Source organism: Mus caroli, unplaced genomic scaffold, assembly GCF_978045245.1.
Source record: "Mus caroli unplaced genomic scaffold, Mus_caroli_1 scaffold_6, whole genome shotgun sequence".
Lineage (NCBI taxonomy): Eukaryota > Metazoa > Chordata > Mammalia > Rodentia > Muridae > Mus > Mus caroli.
Genome location: NW_028227261.1, coordinates 96,693,746 through 96,713,396, shown reverse-complemented (window position 1 = coordinate 96,713,396; position 19,651 = coordinate 96,693,746).

Below are 19,651 nucleotides of genomic sequence, written 5' to 3'. Positions count from 1 at the left end.
GCTTTTTCCAACTAAGTAACAAGTGGGTGTTTGTTTTGCCCACAGCTACGTGCACCCTCACCCCCTTTTTGCCAGCCCTATCATTTCTGCGAATGGCAGACACTGCCTCTTCTTACACTAGCCGTGATCTATCCCTGCTCTGCTTACTCAAGTAAGTGATTCTTTCTCCTAAGGCAATCCTTACCACTGGCCACCTGCCCAGCACTCTTGCAGAGCAACGGGTAGGGGATGGAGGAGGGTAAATCTTCAAAGAGTAGCCAAGGTAGTTCACGGGGGCTGCCATAACAAAGTCTCACAAACTGGGTGGTTTAAACATCAGACATTGTTCTGTTTGTTTCAGAGACTATAAATCCAAGATCATGTGTGAGCAGAGTCGGATCCTGTGGGAGAGTGTTCTATAAACCTTGACTAGCTCCTGCTGGCTTGCTTTTGCAGCCTGGTGGCCTTCATTTTTATGAAGGAGTCACTTCACCTTTGTCTCCTTGTAATGTTCTCATGTATATCTCTGTTGAAATTTTCCCCTTTTACAAGGACACCAGTCACTGGATTAGTGCTTAGCCTGATAACCTCATCTTAATTTAACTAATTAAATTGGCAATAAACCTACTTCCTAGTAGGGCACATTGCAGGCTCCAGATTTAAGATGGCAGCAAGAGAACTGGAACTGAGGTGGTATGATTTAGCTCTTGTTGGGTAGACCATGACAGTACCATTCAGGGAAACAGGAAGGAAGGGAGAGATGACCGGGGAGGGGCAACAGGGGACTAGTTTTAGATGTTATAGTTGGGGTGTCTTTGATCTTTCTGGCAGCAGGAGGGAGCCAGATGGTGCAGGGTGCTTGGTGGGGAAATCTCACTTGAAAATGCCATTGGTTTTGAAAATGATAATTTGTTATTGGAAAATTTTTATTGTTAGGAATATATAGAATCAAGAAGTGACTCTAGATTAATCTCTGCCTTCCTCCCTCCCTTGCTCCTTCACTTCCTTTCAGGAGCTATATGTACACATTTGTACAGATGCACATGCACATGTGTGTGTATGCATGTGTGCATGGAAGTCAAAGGTTGATGGCACAGGTCTGGCATCATGATTCTGAGGTGGTCGTCTGCTGATCTTGAAAATGCACCAGTTTGGTGAGGCTGTCTGGCCAATGTGCTCCAAGGACCTACAGGTGGGTATGTTCCCAGTGTTGGCCTTATAGACTCATGTCACCTGGCCTTGCCTTTATGCTGAGCCGGAGAGCTGCACTTGGTTCCTCTTGCTTGCACACAAGCACTTAACCAACTGAGGCATCTCACTTCCCTCCCACCCTCCCTCCCTCCCTCCCTCCCTCTCCCCTCCTTCCCTCTTTCCCTTAGTCCCTTAGTTTCTTCCTTATTTTCTTTTGTCTTTTTTTTTTTAATTTTAAAATTTTTCATTCTTTTACTTTTTAGACAGTTTCACTTTGTAGCCCAAACTGGTCTGGAACTCAAGGTTATCCTCCTATATCGGACTCCTGTACCCACCGTGAGTGCTAGGATTATGGGCAATCTGCCATGCCTACTTTTCCTTCTGTTTCCCATTAGCATACCATGTTTACATAGAGGTGCCCCCCTTTATACTCTATTTTCTTCCCCCTCCTCTCTTATCTCAGGGCTTCCTTCTCTTCCATGCTCTGGTGGAAGAGCATGTGGCAGACTTTGTTCACATTAAGGCAGAAGCAGAGAGGAATGGGAACCAAGGGTGGGTATAGCCTCCAATAACCATCCCCTCCCCTAACTCATGACCAATCCCCAACCTCTTTTTTTAAAATCTGTCTTGTTGTTTGTTTGTTTTTGAGACAGGGCCTCATTCCATATCCCTGGCTGTCAAGAACTTACTGTGTAGACCAGGCTGGACTCACAGCCTCTGCCTCTGCCTCCTGAGTGCTGGGTTTAAAGGCATATGCCACCACTGGCTGGAAAACTCCATATCCTCTTAAGACAGTGTCATCAGCTGGAGACCATGCATTAAAGTATGAGCCTTCAGGGGACATTTCAGATTCAAATCATGACTGATGGACAAAGACGGGGAGGGCAGACCTCCATGTCTCCTCTATGGAGTAGCACCTGAGCCTTCTATGTAGTGGACTGGTTATCTTCCTAGGGACACAGGAAAGGCTACACTGCCTGCCAAGTGCCTCCCCTGAGCATTCTCATTCAGTTAGTCTGGGGATAGTATCTTGACCTGTGGATACTTCTAAAGTTCCCTGTGTTACAGGGAGCTCACCAGAGATGAACACTCAGACAATAGAAGGCCTTTATTCCAACCAGCTGGGACCACACCCAAGTGTCCCAGGACCCCGAGTTTAGCCTCGAGTGTCCAAGCCATGTTTTTTGGTTTTTGTTTTTAAAAGCAGAAACTGTGTCCTGATATCTCACTCAGGTGGCAGCTGCAGAGGGGCTTAGCAGAAATAAGCAGTTTAAAGGAGCTAAGTTAGCTAGGACATCCTGACCTTTAGTTCCTAGAATAGAGTTGGGTAATTTTCCATGGGATTCTCCATCAAGGAGATAAGGGCCTAGTAAAACCTGAAATGACCTCAGCAAGAATACAAGATGGAGGGGCTGGAGAGATGGCTCAGCGGTTAAGAGCACTGGCTGCTCTTCCAGAGGTTCTGAGTTCAATTCCCAGCAATCACATGGTGTCTCACAACCATCTGTAATGGGATCTGATGCCCTCTTCTGGTGTGTCTGAAGACAGCAACAGTGTACCCATATACATAAAATAAATAAATAAGTCTTAAAAAAAATAAAAAAGAATACAAGATGGAGGAGCCTCTGCACTGTCTTGGTCATCAGTCTTGCTGCCCTGGAGAAGCCAAGGCTGACTTGAAGTGAACTCCCAATTCTTTTGTGTCCACTGAAGCAGTTGAATGTTAATTCACTCTAAACTCCCCGGTTGGTGTGTGTGTTTCCTCTACACCCACCAAATGTTTTGGATTCATAAATGAAAGACACATACACACACACCCTTATTTTTAATATGCCTTAACAGCTCAACGACTGGGCCACTCCCACACTTCCCTGAGGCCAACACACTCTCCCCTCTGATATTTCTGAGTTATTACTTCCTAAAGTTTATATCTCATCTCTGCTACCCCAGATCCAATTGGGGAGTAGCCCCTGGGGCTGCAAGTCCCTGATTCTTACATGGCTGGTTCTCTGTCACGGCAGCTCTCATGCTTACATCCTATGCCTTTCCTGGCTGGCGATTTTACAACTCCCTCCCCCAACCCCCAAATCTAAAGTCCCGCCTCTGTTTCTCTGCCCAACCATTGGCCACCAGCAACTTTATTTACCAATCAGAACCAGCTGGGGGCAGGGACCATCAGAGGTTCACACGCAAGTTCTTGAGATTTGGGAGCTGTTTGAACACAAATAGCATTTTGAACCAATCCACAACTCTCTACCTTCCAAGTGTTGGGATAGCTGCCATTTACCACAGACTCAGCTTTGTTCCTGCCTTTCTTTTACCATTCAAATCCTTACCTCATTTACAACCTATTATAGGATTGAAGAATTAGGTATAAGGCAAGAGGGTAGCTAATTGTCTAATTGTCACACTGTCCCTTGCTGAATGAACTTCCTTCCCCCCCCCCCCCGACATGTTGTAACAAAGGGGACAGGGGGAGCAACCATGTGCCATCTCCGGAGCCACAAATACATGACAAGCTAGGCCTGAGGCAGGTGTCCTTCCAGCAAAGTCACAGGACTGCTGCCACAGCAGGGTGCCCTTCATTGTCCCAGCAGACCCTCCAGCAAATCAGGAAATAATGGTCAAAGCTGCTGCCATGTAAGGCCTGCAGGAGGAATGAGATGATATGCCATTTGATTAAATATACTTTCCTGTGTGTGTTTAAGTTCTATTGAACCTGAGATGGACACTTATCTATTATGGCAGATGAAAGCAAAGTCAGGTAGCAGGGTGCTCCTAAGGGCCCCCATTCCCATAGCTAGCTAGTACTGGTGTTTATAGTAAAGAAAATTAGGTACCACTCCCCCTTCCCCCTGGACCCAAGGCTATTCTTCGTAAAGGGATTCAGCTATTCAATGAGGTGTGGGTAGAAACTGATGTCCCTCACCACTGGGGACCTGCTCCAGAGAGAATGATTGTCATGGCTGTCATGGAAAGGTCAGCCTCAGTGGGTGGAGGAGGGTCAGAGGCTTGAAGAGGAAGCCCTTAGGGGAGCTGGTGTGATGGACAGTCAGGTGTTCTGTGGGCATGGTGGGTAGACCCTGTCCTGCAGAGGGACTTCAGCTTTGATGTTCCGCTGGAGACATCAGGAAAACTAGTGAGTTAGCTTTTCTTCTCCCTGTAGCAACTTTATCTGTTACAACCCTGATGTGTTTATAAAAAGATAAAGAGAGAGGAAATATGTTCTATGGATGTGTGGTGATGTATGGGGAAAGGGGGTGTCTCAGCAGGCCCATGCCAAGGCTTCCCCTATCTATAGTATAGGATAGAGCTTATTCAGGGCATGGGAAGGGAGTTAAGATCAGCAGGCCCATGCAAAGGCTTCCCCTATCTATAGTATAGGATAGAGTTTATTCAGGGCATGGGGAAGGGAGTTAAGAGAGTAGTAGAGGCAGAGAAAGGCAGAGAGGGAAAGAGAGTAAAGAAGTGGAGGTTGGCCATGAACACATGGAGACAGGGAGAAGGGAATAGGAAAGGGAGGGGGAAGGGAAGGGAAGAGCCCAAGAAGACAAGAGAGAAACAAGAGAACAAGAGAGAGAGGAGGGGGCAAGCAGCTCCTTTTATAGTGGGTCAGGCCTACCTGGCTCTTGCCAGGTAACTGTGTAGTGGAGCATACCTGGCTGTTGCCAGGCAACTGTGTGGTGGGGTTTAGACAGAATGCTAACATTCCCCTGTTTTGGTTTAATTAAAAAAAAGAAAAAAATTAGAAAGAGGTGATGGCAAAGCAGGAATAGGGTTGTTGTGATATCCGACTGCTTTATGCTGTCATTGGGGCGACGTGTCTCTAGGGAACCGAGAAGAATGGGTATGGGGATGTTTGTCCAGTCTTGGGAGAGTTGGCTGTTTCCTTGCTGTCCAGGCTCTGTGGAACCGTCTGAGGATAGGTCAGAAGGAACAGGTCCAGGAGAAGCGTCTGTGTTTGTGACAGGAGATGGAGCATCTGGAGGCTGCTTCTCTGGAGCTGTCCTAGATGTAGTGAGCGCCCGGACTTGACAAGATGCTGAAACACATTATTATAGGTAGAGAATAAGATTAAGTACATTTGGGAGAAAGAAAAAAATTTTTAAGACGTACATTTGAAACCCAGAGGAAGCCCACCCTCTGGAATAGGTAACAAGTGGGAGCTTTAGGCAGATATATTTATCTGGATGGAGTCTATTTGGTTCATGAGAGGTAGATCTGAGTGGGTTTCCTGTAGCTTCTAGCTTTACAAAAGAGATAACAACAAGAGTTAAGAACATAAACAGTCTTTACGATGAACCGTTTGTGGAGCAGAAGGAACAAGAATTTGCGACTAAAAATTTGGATCGTATAATGGAATGTTTCATTAGGGTTAGGCAAATTTATAGGAACTCCGATAATATTAGAATAGTGGCATAGCAAGAAGAGGAAATATGAAGTATTTAATTAATGGTAAGGAAGTAACAGATTACATCTGTGAAAACTTTTTTCTAGCTGTCACCTAAGCTGTCAATGTAATCAGAAGTCTGAGAAATAAACAAAAACCTACCAGTTATTTAAAAAATGACAGAGTCCACTAGCCAACAGTTCCGGTGGTCTCCATGGTCTCCATGGCAACCTGGGCAGTCAGTCTGGCTTTCAAGTGCAGAAGGTGCAGGGCTTTTTCTCTGTGGAATGGATCCCCATGACATGGGAAATGACTTACCTTGGTTTAGCCAAGTCATTTGACTCAGGGTACACAATGCTAACAAACCCCATCCCTGCAGTGCAGCGAGGTAGCCATAAAGAACCCCAAAAGGCGGGATCGTGAGGCAAGGGAGGCCTCCCTTGACCCTGGTTCCAGTGAAGAAGGAGGTCCTCATCCTCTGGTGGACTGTGATTTGTAGGTCTCCATGGTAAAAGGCAGGGTCTCCAGGCATGCCAGCTGTGATACGGAAAGACTCAGCTGTCAAGAAGTACACCAGAACTGACAAACTCGTAAATGGCAAGTTCTCAGCCTTCTGGAATAAGGAAGAGAGATGCCTCTGCAACAAGGATTCCGCTGAGCACACATGGGAAGACAATGGCCCCATGCACTGAGCTCAAATATGCATTCCTTGCTCTGTGTTCACAGACCGTTGTTGTGGGAAAATAGGCATAAGTTTTATCGTTTTAACTATTTTTTAAACAAAGGATTTAAGTGTGTCAGGTGCATGTGAGTGTGTGTGAGTGTGTATGTGTGTGTGCATATGCATATGTGTGTAAGAGATGATGCACACCACACATGGAGGCCAGATGACAGGTTTTCCAGAGTGGATTCTCTTCTGCCTTTTTTTTTCCTGAGGCAGGGTCCCTTTGGCTGTTTCTGTCATCATGTTGTATACTCCAGGCTAGCTCTTCGAGTTTCCTACCGACTCTCCTGTCTCTACCTCCTATCGAAACACAGGAGTGCTGGAGTTACAGATGAATGCTGCTGTATTGGGCTTTTTGCATGGATTCTGGGGACAGAACTGAAGCCACCAGGCTTCCAGGACGAGTGCACGAGTGCTTTCATCTGCTGAGTCAACGTCTTCTTTTCCTGTGTGTGCTTAAACTCTATTGCACCTGCGATGTACAAACAATGTTAATGGTTTTAAAGTGTGTTGTCTTAGAATATTGATTGCTGTGATAAAACACCAAGACCAAAAACAAGTTGGGGAGGAAAGGCATGATTTGGCTTACACTTCCATGTCGTAGTCCATCAGTGAAGGAAGTCAGGACAAGAACTCAGGCAGAGCAGGAACCTGGAGGCAGGAGCTGATGCAGAGGCCATGGAGGGGTGCTGCTTACTGGCTTGTTCATCATGGCTTGCTCACTGCTTTCCTATAGAACCCAGGACCGTCAGCCCAGGGATAGAACCACCCACAATGGATTGGGCCCTTCCCACCAATCACAATTAAGAAAATGCCTTACAGGCTTGCCTACAACTCAATCTTGTGGAAGTATTTTTTTTTAATTGAGGTTTCCTCCTCTCAGATGACTTTAGCATGTGTCAAGTTGACATAAATCTATCTAGGACATGTATATTTCTAAGGTGTTAAGTATATTCACAACATCATACCTTTAAAAACACAGAATAAGAGTCAGTTGTATGGGCATACTATATTTCATTTATCTATTCATAAGTTGACAGATACTGCCTTGTTAACATCTTTTTTATGATGATCTGTGAACACTAATACATAGGCATCCATTTGAGTCCCTGCACTCAATTCTTTTGAAATTCTGGACCAGCATTCTATGTTTGTGGTAACTCTACATCTAGGTTTTCCAGGAAAATATACAAATTAAAATTTAATTTTCAATAATAACACTGTAAGATCCAAGTTGACCTGGGTTCAATTCCACATCAATGCACCAGCACCGGCACCGGCACCAAACCAATCAAACCAAACAACAACAACAACTTCCTTCCTTCCTCCTTCCTTCCTCCTTCCTTCCTCCTTCCTTCCTCCTTCCTTCCTCCTTCCTTCCTCCCTCCTTCCTCCTTCCTTCCTCCTTCCTTCCTCCTTCCTTCCTCCTTCCTTCCTCCTTCCTTCCTTCCTTCCTTCCTTCCTTCCTTCCTTCCTTCCTTCCTCCTTCCTTCCTCCTTCCTTCCTCCTTCCTTCCTCCCTCCCTCCCTCCCTCCCTCCCTCCCTCCCTCCCTCCCTCCCTCCCTCCCTCCCTCCCTCCCTCCCTCCCTTCTTTCTTTCTTTCTTTCTTTCTTTCTTTCTTTCTTTCTTTCTTTCTTTCTTTCTTTCTTTCTTTCTTTCTTGATTCTCATGTATCCCAGCCTGGCACTGAACGTCTATGTAGACAAGAATGCCTTTGAACTTCTCTGCTTTTCTGTCTAGGCCTAAATTCCAGGTTTACAATATGTGCTGCTGTTTTATGTGGTGCTGGAAATAGAGTCCAGGGATTTGTGCATGCTAGGAAAGCTCTCCACCAATTGTGCTATAGCCCCAGCCTCTCTAGATGACATTTTAAACCCATACACTTCTACCACCTGCCCAGCGTCTCTCCACTCACCCCTCGGCAGCATTTAGGATCCCTGAATCAGCTCCTTGGCTAGGTTCTTCGTTTCCTCTCCTGGCCTTTCCCAGCTGCTCTCCTCAAACAGGTTGGTGTTCCTGGGAAACATAAAGCAAACAGAACGTGTAGCTCCCTCTGTTTTAGAAACCCTCTGCAGCCTCCCAATTCTCTCAAGCTGGCATCCAAATCCTCCTCTGGCCAATGAAGTGGTGCTTTGGGGGCATTTGGCTTGCTCGCTAGACTCCATGGCAACCTGCCCAAGTTATAAAGATTTTAAATCTGCCCAAGATGAAGAGTCACAGACCTTGTCTCCAGCCCCAAACAGCTCATTCCTTTGCTGTGGCCAACCCCACAAATTGTATTGTGCTTTAAATGCACGGGGAGAACAAAGGAGAGCATTCTCCTACCACCTCTGTCTTTCCTCATTTTACTCAATAGCCCTGACTGATGCCTTCTCCTGAGAACATGGTATGTTCTGTTCTTTTCCTACTCTCAACAAGGTGCTCTGAGTGACCTGTTTCACTTCTCTGTGCCTGAAGAAAAGGCAGTCCCCAAAGAAGGGGGTAGCAGCTTGAGTTGACCAAGCAAGTAGGACAGATCTTATTGAGCATTGAGGTTCTAGGATAACTAGAACATTTAATGAATATACTATTATTGCTGAACAGAGAAACCATTGTTAAGAAACTTTGGGGCAACTCCTGGCCTATCAACCATATGTCATCATGAGCCACACCCACAAAGTAGGTACCTGCATCCTGTCTCTGTGCCCACGAAATTTTATCAAAGTATATTTTGTTTGTCAAACTAGGTGTCCAGTATCTTTGTTCTGAGGAAGTCTGAGAAATGTATTTTTCAGAAGTTTCACAGAAGCTGGTATAGTCGTACATGCCTTTAATCACAGCACCTCTGACTAGAGGCAGGTGGATTTCTGTGAGTTCGAGGGCAGCCTGGTCTACATTGAGAGTTCCAGGATAGCTGGAGCTACACAGTGAGACTTCATCTCAAAAAACAAAACAAAACAAAACAAAACAAAACAAAACAAAACACAAAAACAAACAAAGAAAACCCCAAACCAAACAAACCCCCCAAAGATTTTAAAACATTTATTTTATTTTAAATCATGCATCTCTTCGTGTGGGCATGTATGCACAAGTACAAGGTAAACAGGGCATCAGATCCCCCGGAGCTAGAGTTATAGGCAGTTGTGAGCCACCCTAGATGGATGCTGGGAATCCAACTCTACCAGAGCAACAAGTTGAGCCTTCTCTCTAGCTCCAGCATCATGGTTTTTAGAAGATAAAAGGACTGAAATAAATAATGAGGAAATAAATACATCCCTTGAGCCACCCGCCCTGCTTGACTCAAGCAAACTAAGAGAGTGGTCAGCCCTCTAAACCTCTCATCTCAGCACTCGGGAGGTGAAGGAAAGAGGAGCTGGAGTTTAAGGTCTTCCTTCCCTGTGTGGCAAGTTCAAGGCCAGCCTACCCTATACAAGTCCTTGTCTCAAATACAAGAAAAAGAAAAGTAGGAGAATGTTTGGAGATACCGTAGTACGAACTGAGTAGTAGTGGTGCACGCCTCTAGTTCCAACACTCGGGAAGCAGAGGCAGGTGGACCTCTGTGAGTTCGAGGCCAGCCTGGTCTACAGAGTGGGTTCCAGGACAGCCAGGGCTACATAGAGAAACCCTGTCTTGAAAACAAATAAAAACAGAAATTATGGTATATAACTGCACCCAAAATGACTTTTTCTCATTTCAGGTCTTTAGCGGCACATTTTTTAAAAAAGATTTATTTATTATATGTAAGTACACTGTAGCTGTCTTCAGACACTCCAGAAGAGAGCATCAGATCTCATTACGGATGGTTGTGAGCCACCATGTGATTGCTGGGATTGGAACTCAGAACCTTCGGAAGAGCAGTCGGGTGCTCTTACCCGCTGAGCCATCTCACCAGCCCCTAGCCACACATTTTTATCACAGGAAATTACTATAATGTTCAAAGAAATCTTGTTGGTGTCTAGATGAATATCCATATCTGATCAGAGAGCCTTTGATCCTTGTTATCTTTCCAGCAAATACATGAAGCAAATGATAACCCTTTGATGACTGGTTACAGCTTAGCCAAATGGTGAAGAAGTTTTTGTAAGTTGGATTCATTGTTTATGAAAATAGAGTGATTTCAAGTCTTAATATGAAGGTGATTTTTTAAAAAAGATTTATTTATTTATTTTATGTATATGAGTACAACATCACGGTCTTCAGATAAACCAGAAGAGGGCATTTGATCTCATTACAGATGGTCGTGAGCCACCATGTGGTTGCTGGAATTTGAACTCAGGACCTCTGGAACAGCAGCCAGTGCTCTTAACCACTGAGCCATCTCTCCAGCCCGAATTTTATTTTTAAATGTATTTTATCCCCTGCCTCTTTGTACAGACATAACTATATATCTTTTTTTTTTTTTTTTTTTTTTTTTTTTTTTTTTGGTTTTTTGAGACAGGGTTTCTCTGTATAGCCCTGGCTGTCCTGGAACTCACTTTGTATACCAGGCTGGCCTCGAACTCAGGAATCCGCCTGCCTCTGCCTCCTGAGTGCTGGGATTAAAGGTGTGCGCCTCCACGCCCGGCTATATATCATTTTAAGTCAAGTTGTTAGCATGTTCCTGGTGGTCAACTACACACCGCCTCTGTTTGAAAACCAGAACCTCATTAAGAAGTCACTGTCCCCCTTTCTCTGCTCCCGGCCCCTGTCAATCACCAATCTGTTTTCAGCCTTTGTGGGTTTCACTATTCTGGATGAACCACACGTAGATGCAGCTATACAACCTGGGATCTTTTGTGTCCGATTTTCTCACTTAGTACAGCGTTACTGATGCTCACGTGGGTACGTGGGTTGCTGCATGTCCCCTACTCCACTGCTTCCTACTGTTGAGCAACATTTCGTGGAACAGACATCACATGCATGTTCTCTCTCTCTCTCTCTCTCTCTCTCTCTCTCTCTCTCTCTCTCTCTCTCTCTCTCTCTCTCTCTCTCCCTTTCCTCCTCCTCCTCCTCCTTCTTTGATTCAGGGTTCTACTCTGTAGCCCTAGCTGGACTCAGAACCTGTGATCTTTCTGCCTCAGCCTCTCAAGGATGTGATGATCAAGCTGTGCCAAGCTCCTTGTATCATCCACCAAGCTTCTTGTATCCATTAGGCTACTATGAATACCATGCTATGCTTGTGTGTGTGTGTGTTTAATTTTAGAAAATAAAAGATATATATATGTGTGGGTGTTTGCATGTGTGTTTGTGCACCGCTTGTGTTCTTGATGCCCACACAGGTTAGAACGGTGTGTTGGATCCCCTGGAACTGGAGTTACAGATGGTTGTGAGTCGCCATAATTACTATTTATTATTCAGGTGATTGTATTGCCTCCAGGTCTTTGGCCTGTGGAAAGAAAAGTACAACTTAAATGTAAGTTTCCTGCCCTCTAGTGGACGCTTTAAGACATGGCCACACAAAATGCTGAGATGATTAACCCTGCTTGAACAGATAAGGCTCCTGAAATTTGGGAGTCTCACTGTGGCATGGAGACGCCTACCTGTTGTAGGGGCCCCTCCTGGGAAGCAGGGTGGTTCTGATGTCATGTGGCTTCACACTTCTCAAGCTGCCAGGGGTAGATCAGCAGCAGCCTGCCAAATGACCTAACCCTGAACATCTACCAGCTCAGGGCCCCCATATAGAAGGTAGGAGACCCAGATACTAAGGTTTTCAAAATGGCTGGGCAGTGGTGGCGCATGCTTTTAATCCCAGCACTTGGAAGGCAGAGGCAGGTGGATTTCTAAGTTTGAGGCCAGCCTGGTCTACAGAGTGAGTTCCAGGACTGTCAGGGCTACACAGAGAAACCCTGTCAAAACAAAACAAAACAAAACAAAACAAAACAAAACAAAACAAAACAAAACAAAACAAAACAAAACAAAACAAAACAAAACAAAACAAAACAAACAAAAAAAAACAAAAAGAAAGAAAGAAAGAAAGAAAGAAAGAAAGAAAGCTTCTCAAGGCATGAGAAGAATGTGAACTGTTAGGTGAGGGGGGGGGGTCCCTTGAGGTATCCAGGCAGAGAAGCAAATGGCAAGGAAGAGATAAGAATGAAAAACCAATTGCAGATTGACGTCAACTTGCATTAGACTCCAGGGAGTCTAACACCAGGTGGTTTACTGCAGGCATATTTAAACACAATAGAATTTGGGAACTGGTCTCTAGGCAATGAGAATTCCCATAATTTCAATTCCAGTTGCACAATAAAGCTTAAGGTGTGATTACATACATACTCTTTTACAACATATATGTGACCTAGCTAAAAGGTCTAGAATCTAGTATAGGCTCTGACCAATAGCGTAGAGGTCATTGGGTCATAAAGTACACCCAACATCTCCCCTAAGGATGGGTAATGGTTTAGGGCGAGTAAAACCCTCTTTAAATAATTGATAGCTTAGGGCTGGCAAGATGTCTCAGCTGGTAAATGCACTTGCTGCCAGGCCCAATGACCTGTGTTCAACCCACAGAGTCTACATGCTATTCCCAGGAGTCTGGGATAATCCTGGGGAATGGAGGTAAGGTCTGCCCCTATAGCAAAAGGTGGGTGAAGACTGCCTTCACAGGTATCAAAAGGGTCACCAGCTCATTAACAGAACCCACTCTCAGCTTTCTGGGTGGGATACAGGGATTGGACTTTCTCTCCTCCATGGAGGAGATGCCCTGCGTGATTTACGTTCCTGGTTTTCTTAGTGCTTCTCTGTGAGTACAAGGACTTCTGGGGCCTCAACCAGGAGTAGTCTGAAAATCAGAGCAAAGGATGTCGGATGTGGAAGTGGCCAGGGCCACCTTCCATCCTAGTGAGATGGCAGGCACTTCAGGGAAGTTGTCTTAGTGACGTTTCTATCCCTGTGGTAGGACAACATGAGCAAGGCAGCTTGTGGAAGCGTGGATTTGGAGCTAATGGGATCAGAAGGTGAGTTCATGACCATCGTGGTGGCGGGCATGGCAGCATGCAGGCAAGCAGGCAGCACTGGGGCAGTGGCTGAGAACTTACATCCATACCATAAAAGAGCAAACTAGGAATATCATGGGCTTTTGAAAGCTCAAAATCCATCTCTAGTGACACACCTTCTCCCACAAGGCCACACATCTTAATCTTTCCCAAACTGTTAACAGATCGGGACAATGTGAGTCCTATGTTTTCCTTCTTCCAGTCAGCTCATTCTGAATCTGATCATTAAGAGTCTTTCCTGGACGTTCGGGCCCACATTCTGGAGATCTACCCTTTGTCTTAGCGATAGTCAGACAGCCACGGTTTTACTAGTAAGGGTAAGGGTTTTACATTAGTGCAGGATTCTCAGTCTGGACAGAGTGTTAAGAACCACTTAAGTTGGGCCTGGTGGCTCATACCTGCAGTCCCTGCACTTGACCTGTGGAAGTGGGAAGATCAGGAGTGGAAAATCAACCTCAGCCACCAAGTGAATTTGAGGGAAGCCTACATACACTGTATGAGACTTTGTCTCAAAATCAAACCAAAACACAAACCAACCAACCAACAAACATACAAGGAAGCCCTCGAGGAGATGTCATATGGAACACTCAGAGCTGTGAGGAAAGTGAGGGACAATTTTCTACTGTTTACTTAGAAACCAAAACAGAGCCAACCAACCAATCAGCCAACCAACCAACCAGCCAACCAACCAACCAACCACCAACCAACCAACCAGCCAACCAACCAACCAACCAACCAACCAGCCAACCAACCAACCACCAACCAAAAGAGTTATGATGGTGGCTCATGCCCAGTGCTGGGAAGGCTGAGTCAGGAGAATTGCTGTGAGTTTAAAGCTAACCTAAGTAACACATAAGTTCTGGGCTGGAGAGATCTGCCTTAGCTACTTTTCTGCTGTGATGACAAAGTAACCTAACAAAAGTAATTTAAGAGAGAAATGCTCAGCCGGGCAGTGGTGGCGCACACCTTTAATCCCAGCACTCAGGAGGCAGAGGCAGGCAGAGCTCTGTGAATTCAAGGCCAGCCTGATGTACAGAGTGAATTCCAGGACAGTAGGGCTACACAGAGAAACCCTGTTTCAAAAAACTGAGAGATGGGGGTGGGGGTGGGGTGGCAGCAATAGGGCATAAGTCTGTCTTGGTTGGGAGTGCTGGGTAACAGGAGCAAGCAGCCGGTCTGTCACACTGCAGTAGCAGAGAGGGACCACAGGAAGCTGGTTGTCATTGATGTACTTCCTCCACCAAGGCTCCATGTGCCAAAAGGTTGCACAACCCTTCTTAAACATCCCCAGCTGCTGAGAATCGGGTGCTCCCACACATGAGTCTATAGGGCACGGGTCACATTCAAACCACAACAGACCGTGTCTCAAAACCCAAGATTAAAAACTTATGAAAAGAATCATCTGAGGAGTGTCTCTAAAAAATTTAGAGTTCTGGGTTCATGTGACGTCTCTTCAGATCACAGGAGAGGGCAGTAGGGCCCAGTCATGAGTACTTTTGGAACTTGCCAAAGTGCAGTGGAAACCAGAGCCGCTCAAGTATTGACGTGGTTCTTTGTCATGCTGCTTGCTTTCCTTTAGAGCAATGTTTTGTCTGTTTGCATTACAGGTATTTCTGGGGTTAGGGGGAGGAGAAAGAGAAGGGATCCCTTGGGGTCTGCATCTTCCTCAATTCTCTGCCCAGGGTCCTTGGCTCCGTCTTCACATAGGACCCAGACTGTGTGCACGCATCCCTGAACTCTGAACTTTCACACTGGTTCAGGGAAGCAAGGGTCATCCAACTGCACTCACTTTCAGCTTGAACTTGACTCACCCCCTCTGACCTGTAAGTTTGTGCTGTCGTGTTATTCAGGCTGTGAGCTTTTGCTTTCCAAGTCCTCTGCTCTGTTAGTCCTTTGCTCTGTAGGCATGTGAACGTGTGCATAGATCTCCATGTGTGCATGAAACTCCAGTTTTGAAAGTGCCCAGTCCTAACATGAGCCAAACATTGGCTGTGCAGATCTGTAGCTTTATTTGACCATAAGAAAGCATCATTAATACTCAGCCATATCGGCCTCTGGGGAGTTTTGGATGTGGGAACAGCTTGCTTGGAGAGTTCTCTTCATTGTACTTTCTGCTCAGCTGCACAAGGATGTTAAAATCTACTGCTCTGTTCTTTGTCTCTGACTTTGGGGTTTAACCTGGGACCTGTGTAGACTTTTGGAGTCCTTACATCATTCAAGGCAAGTTTCCCAATCTGCTTGCATCCTCGAAGGACATACTTCTTTTTTTTATTATTTTATGCTTTAATTAAAATTTTATACAATATTTTGATCATGTTTTCTCCTCCTTCTAGTCCTCCCAGATCCCCCCCCCCACTTCCTAACTTTATATTCTCTCTCTCTCTCTCTCTCTCTCTGGAAAAAAAAAATCCCACAATTAAGGAAAATTAACACAAACAGACAATAGACCAGTAAGACAAAAGACAAAAAACAAAAACAAAAACAGCTCAAACAAAACAAAATGAAGCATGCACACACAAAAAAATCCACATGAAGTTTCTTTTATTTTGGCCACTGTTCCTAGGCATGGGGTCCTGCCCTGGAGTGTAGTTGATATTCCAAGTAACACTCCATTGGAAACAATAAATTTTCCTTTTACCAGTGGCTGTCAATTGCATATAATTTATTGGTTGGAATTGGAGCTTGTGTCCACTTCCTCCTTTCAGTGCTGGGATTTCATCTGATTTGAATCTGTGAAGGTCTTTTTTTTTTTTTTTTTTTTTTTTGGTTTTTCGAGACAGGGTTTCTCTGTGTAGCCTTGGCTGTCCTGGAACTCACTCTGTAGACCAGGCTGGCCTCGAACTCAGAAATCCGCCTGCCTCTGCCTCCCGAGTGCTGGGATTAAAGGCGTGCACCACCACGCCCGGTGAATCTGTGAAGGTCTTGTGCATGCTGCCACAGTATCTGAATTCATATGTCCTGTTGTGCCTGAAAGACGTTGTTTCCTTGGAGTAATCCATCACTTCTGCCTCTTAGAATATTTCTGCCTTCTCTTTCACGTAAGACTCCAGGAAGCCTTGGCTTACCGGGGATCCCCTGAGTGAACCACTTGGAGCCAGGATCGATGCAAAAAGCAAGAGGAATTTATTGTTTCAGTGCACTGGGGTCATTCCAGACCTGAAGGAGAGGCGGTGACCCCCAGCACCCATTCAGTGAGTTTTTATATGGTTTCCAGGGGCAGAACAGAGCATCAGCAACTAGGCACAATATGATTGTCGGAACAGTGCACCCTTTCAACTGATTGGTCTTTAAGGAATGAGGTGACAAGGACTTCCCTTGTCTGAAGGCGAGCAATGGTCAGCCCTGTGGAATGTGTCCCACTGCAGGTCCATTCCGACCCTGTGGTTTGAGAAATGCTAATTAGCCCCTCCCTTCTGGAGGGGTGAGTGTTTCATGACCTTCCCAAAGTTCCTATGATGACCTTTTCATTCCACATAGCCACCTGACCCTTAAAAGTAAGAGTTGATGAAGACCTCACTTAGGACTTCTTAGGACTGGTTGTTCAAAGAGTGAGAACACTCTTTGTGTTAGTTTTCATCTATTGCCAGAAGCATCTCTGAGTGATCTATGGGTAAGCAGTGTGGCCTAATAGGGGGTCATTACTGCTATGTTCCTATAGCAAAATAATAGGGTAGGTTTCCCCTCAGCCCATGACCTATCCAGTCTCAGGTTCTTGGCCACGTCAGCAGTTTCAGGTTATCTCATGGAGCTATACATAAAGTGCAGAGTGGTTGATTTTTTCCATAACATTTTCACCACTATTGCACGAGTATATCTTGCAGGCAGGTTGTGTGGGTTTTTTTTTTTTTTGAAAGTGTTATAGCTCTGAGGGAAAAGGTTTCCCCAGTATCAGTGCTAAAACTCTGAAGGGAAAGGTTTCCTGGAGATTGGGAGCCAGGAATACCACTAAGTCACACTGCACAACAAACCTCACACAAGAGATTTTTTGGGAAAGACTGAAGAGGGTGGATGCCTCTACTTGGGTGAGAAGCAACAGTGAGCTGGGCAGAAGGTAGGGTTAACATAGAGATTCTTGGGGCCAGAGATTTCCAGGGTGGTGATTGGTGAGATTTCAAGTCCTGAGCTTGGGGTGACCCAGGGATGGGTGGGGTTTCAAGCTCAGGATCTGGTGGGGTTTCAAGCTCAGAGACTGGTGGGTTTTCAAACCTACATTGTGTATAGGTTTTCTGGTTGTATACTGGGTGATGCAGGGTGCCTTTCAGCACTGTGAAGGCTAGTCAGTAGGGGTGAAGCACCAGTTAAGTACCAGGTTGATTTTTTTTTTCATCTTCAATGACATAAATAAGTGCTGTGTTCAGCAATTAGCCCTTAGTATCAGTTTGTGGAGAATAACTAATAGCCTTAGCCTTTGGTGTTTGGGTGTTTTCTTTTTCTTTTTCTTTTTCTTTTTCTTTTTCTTTTTCTTTTTCTTTTTCTTCTCTTCTCTTCTCTTCTCTTCTCTTCTCTTTCCTTTATTTATTTATTTATTTATTTATTTATTTATTTATTTATTTATTTATTTATTTATTTAATGAGTACACTGTATCTGTCTTCATGCATACCAGAAGAGGGCATCAGATCCCATTACAGATGATTGTGAGCCACTATGTGGTTGCTGGGAATTGAACTCAGGATCTCTGGAAAAGCAGTCAGTACTCTTAACTGCTGAGCCATCTCTCCAGCCCCGTGTTTGGGTGTTTTCATGGGGTCTCTTTGACCAATGACCCAAGGCAGAACCTACTCCTGGCACTAGAGGTTTTACTTGGTGGTGTTAGTTGTCTAGTTGGTAAATCGTCTCCCCTATTATCTGATGATTCCATGTAGCCGCCCGCAGCTACGTGAATTGGGTTCCTGAAAGGGAGGCTGGGGCTGTATGGGAGAAAATATGAAAGAAGTAACGAGACCAAGACAAAGATACTGATCAAGGCCCAAAGTTTACTTAAGAGTCTGAGCTTATAAAGGGGGAGGCCCATCCCCCACCACCCCAGGCTCTCGTTGCTCTGTCTCCAGGTTGTTGCTTATTCAGGATCGTCCCAGGAAGACAGGTTCAGCCTCTCAGCCAGTAGTGGAGTCTTGGAGAAAACTGCAGAGGTGGCAGAACAATAGACCTATCTAGGTTGGAAGACTCCACCCTAGGTGGGCTAGCTCACAGTGGCAGAACAGGTCTGAGCCAGCCTGTTCAAGGCTGGGGGAGGCGACAATTCCACTTAGATTTCTTTCATATATGTATATATATTGGGAAGCTTATATATGGGACTGCATATAGTTTTTCAAACAGTTTGGTGTTAGTTGTCCCAACCATTTCCTTCCTTATCCTTCTCTCTCCTCCCCTCCCCATTCAATCCTTCAACTGAAGTTTCCTCTTCTTTCCCCATAACATTATATTTTACTCCCCTTTCCTTGGGAGGCCACCCTCCCCCCCAGTCCCTTACTAGGTATCTAACCTCTGTAGTTATTCTGACTGTACAACACATACTGAAAGCTTAAAAGCTAACATGCACATATGAGAGGAAACATACAGTATTTGATTTGGGTGATCTGGGTTACCTCACTCAGGATGAGTTTTCTCTATCTCCATTCATTTTCCTGCAAATTTTACAATCTTGATGTTTTTAATGGCTAAACGATAGTCCCTTGTATAAATGTACCAGGTTTCCTTTATCCATTCATCTGCTGGTGGACATCCAGGCTGTTTCCAGTGTCTGGCTATCATGAATAGAGCAGCAGTGCGCATCAGTGAGCAAGCATCTCTGTAGTTGGATGTAGAGTCTTTGGGGTACATGCCCAAGAGTGGTATAGCTGTGTAAAATTAGAGTTTATCTTCAAAAGGAACCATAGACTTTTTGGTTTTCTCAAAGAAGGCAAAGATTGCTTTTGTGAGTCACCGGAGCTACTAATAATGAAGAGTGTGACGGACAAAGTAGTTTACATTAAAACTAAGGGATCCTTATGTTCTATCCCCCTCTTTCCCACTGTTGTTGTTTGCTTGCTTGTTTTTCTCTCTCTCAGACAGGGTCTTGTGTAGCCCAGTTTGGCTTTGAACTGATTCTTCTCTCTTCACTTCTCAAGTGTCAGGATTACAGGCCTGTGCCTCTATGACTGGCTTAAAATCTTATATTTTTAAAATTAATTAATTAATTAATTATTTTAAATACGTGAACATTTTGTCTATATGTGTGTATGTGCATCCCCTGCATACCTCGTGCCCAGAAGAGACTATCAAATCCCCTGGGATTAGAATTAACAGGCAGTTGAGACTTGCTGCCATTGTGATGCTGAGGATTTAACCTGGGTCCTCTGGAAGATCAGCCAGTGCTCTTAACCACTCAGCCATCTCTCCAGCCCCGAAATCTTTCTATTCTCATAAAATACCACTAA